Genomic DNA, 2,973 nt, shown 5'->3' on the forward strand with positions numbered 1-2,973 from the left:
ATGCTAGCTCCTAGATCACAGAATCCTCTGTCAATTTTTGTTTCTCCTATGATGCAGGGGATATGAAAACTTCCTGGGTCTGTTTTCTTAGAGACTATGTCCTTCTTGATGAGGGCACTGCATTCTTTGTTCATTATTACAGTTTGTCCTCCCTTCAAAACTCTTTTCTTGCTCAGCAATTCCTTTAAATACTTGATATGTGTAGGCATCTGCTGGAGAATCTCAAGAAAGGGAATATTGATATGGAGAGACTTAAATGTCTCTAAAAACCTTGAATAGGTTTTCCCTTTTTCTCCTCCTCCTAACCTCTGAGGAAATGGTGCTTTTGGTTGGTATGTTTCCAGCATGCCTTTTTGCAGTTCCTTGGCTTGCTCATTTTCACTTTCCTGCTTAGCTTCTTCCACACCTTCCTTCAAGATTTCTGGCTCCTGTTCTGAGGGTCTGATTCCTTCTTCTTCTGAGACTTCCTTCAATATGGTGATGACCTTGCATTCTTCCCATCTCACTCCCTTTTGTTCCCCTTTAGGATTCTTTTCTGTGTCACTAGGGAACACTGCAGTTGACTTGGGGGCCTGTTGAGATAGCTCTCCTACTTGAGACTCCATCCTCTTGAGTTTTTCACCATGGTTCCTTAAGGTAGATCTCACATCATCCCTAAAGCTTTTCAACTCACTTATGTCCTGACCCATGTTTGCCAGCATTCCTTCTATCCTGTTTAATTGATCTTGAAATTGTTGGTTCGGATTAGGTTGGGTAGGTTGATTATTTTGGCCATGATATGATGGTTGGGAGTAAGTGTTTTGTGTGGCTTGGTATGATCTTTTGTTGGAGTTTTGGTATGTGGACTTGTTATGTTGGTTTTGCTGGTTTCCCCACCCAAAGTTTGGGTGATTTTTCCAGCCTGGGTTGTAAGTGTTGGAATGTGGATCATATGGTTGCCTTTGTTGATTTCCTACATAATTGGCCTCTTCCCAATCACCTCCTTCAGTGCTTACTTCCTCTTGATCTTGTGTGTGTATTGCAGCCACTTGCTTTGTTTCTAATTTCCTGGTGAGCTCTGCTAGTTGCTTGGCAAACACCTTGTTTTGGGCTAAAATTGTATCAACATGGTTCAGCTCCATGACTCCCTTAGTGTTGTGTCTCTCTGAAGCATAGTAGTACTCATTCTCAGCCACTGTCTCAATCACTTCAATGGCTTCTTCCACAGTCTTTTTCCTGTTCAATGAACCTCCTGATGAATGGTCTACAGCCTTCCTTGATTCATAAGAAAGTCCATCATAGAAAATATGCAATTGCACCCAGTCATGGAACATGTCTGGTGGGCATTTCCTTGTCAAATCCTTGAATCTCTCCCATGCCTCGTAGAGAGTTTCACCATCTTGTTGTCTAAAAGTCTGAACCTCAGATCGAAGCCTATTGACCTTTTGTGGGGGGTAGAAACGTGCCAGAAACTTGCTTTCCACCTCATCCCAGGTTGTTAGGCTCCCCTTTGGGAATGATTCCAGCCACTTAGCTGCCTTGTCCCTAAGTGAAAATGGGAACAAGAGCAGTTTATAGGTATCTTCCTGGACTCCATTGGACTTCACAGTGTCGCAAATTCTCAGGAATTTTGTGAGATGTTGGTTTGGATCTTCATTAGCACTCCCACCAAATGAACAATGATCCTCCACAAGTGATATTAGCTGTGGTTTGAGTTCAAAATTGTTGGCCTGAATGGGTGGTTTCTGAATGCTGCTACCACAATTCCCAGAGGTTGGGTTTATGTATGAACCAAGAACCCTCCTCTCAGGAATGGCATTGTTTCCATCAGCCCTCTCATGGTTGTGAACTTCTCTATCCATGTTGAGATCTAAAGCTTCCTCAAAATTGTCCTCAGATTCTCCTTCAGATTCCTCTTCTCTCAGTACTCTCTTCCCTCTTGCTTCCCTTCTAAGTCTATGAAGGGTCCTCTCTGGTTCGGTATATGGAGGAGTTGATGTCTCTCCTCTCCTACCTGTCATACAAGAACACAGCACAGGCACCAAACAAGTGAAATACTCTTGGTTAATGGAAGAGTATGGTTAGAGCAGTTGAGGAATTAATTCAAATAGTTAGTGAGTCAGTGAGTTAGTTGCTTGAATTTAAAGGCATAAAGAAAGAAAACAAGTAACAGAGTGCAGAAGTTAAAATTCAACAAGTAACTTGAACTAAATTATCAAAACAAAAAAAATGCTCAATCTAGTTAACTTCCAATTTGAGAATTGTCAATCGAAAACCAATCCCCGGCAACGGCGCCATAAACTTGATGCGCATAAACTTGTTATGCTACGATGTAGGAAATTGCACGATCGGCAAAATTCCTTCCGGCAAGTGCACCGGTTATCGTCAAGTAAAAACTCACAATAGAGTGAGGTCGAATCCCACAAGGATTGGTTGAGTGAGAAATTCGGATTAGAAGTATGTTCTAGTTGAGCGGAATCAAGATTTAGATGAGAATTGCGGAATGTAAAATTGCATGAATTAAAGAGCGAGAAGCTAAATTGCTGAAATTGAAAGGGATGGGGGTGATTGCATGAATTTAATTGCAGAATGTAAAGAGAAAGTGGTAAATCAGAAATGGGGAGTTCATTGGGTGTTAGGAGATATTGAGATCTCCGAATCAAAACAACTTTTATCCCTTCCTCAACCAATGCATTCATTGAATTTTGCTTGGCAATCTTATATGATTGGATCCCAATCCCTTGGCTCACCAATTCTCTCTAAAAACAAACAAATTCCCAATCCATTGGTTTAAATGTTCATAAGAAGAGATGATGCTCGATCACTGATTATACCACACAGTTTCATGAACCACAATTTGGTAGGATTACATGTCACAATATCCATCCAAACCCCAATCCAATTCTCTGTGAGAAAGCTTCTCTAGCATGAATCCTCCATTCCTTTCCCAAGGTTCCGAAGGATTCCAATTATGGGTAGTTTCTTTCCCAAGAC

At 41.3% G+C, this 2,973-nt stretch overlaps 1 non-coding gene across 1 annotated transcript; it reads left to right on the plus strand.

Annotated features, from left to right (window-relative positions):
- The first annotated feature begins 1,311 nt into the window (after positions 1 to 1,311).
- LOC148581089 (small nucleolar RNA R71) lies at positions 1,312 to 1,415 on the plus strand. Its single transcript, XR_015895873.1, has one exon. It is a non-coding gene; the product is annotated as a small nucleolar RNA R71 (small nucleolar RNA).
- Positions 1,416 to 2,973: the final 1,558 nt, after the last annotated feature.

Source organism: Arachis ipaensis, chromosome B10 (genome assembly GCF_059453495.1).
Source record: "Arachis ipaensis isolate K30076 ecotype BB chromosome B10, ASM5945349v1, whole genome shotgun sequence".
Taxonomy (NCBI): Eukaryota; Viridiplantae; Streptophyta; class Magnoliopsida; order Fabales; family Fabaceae; genus Arachis; species Arachis ipaensis.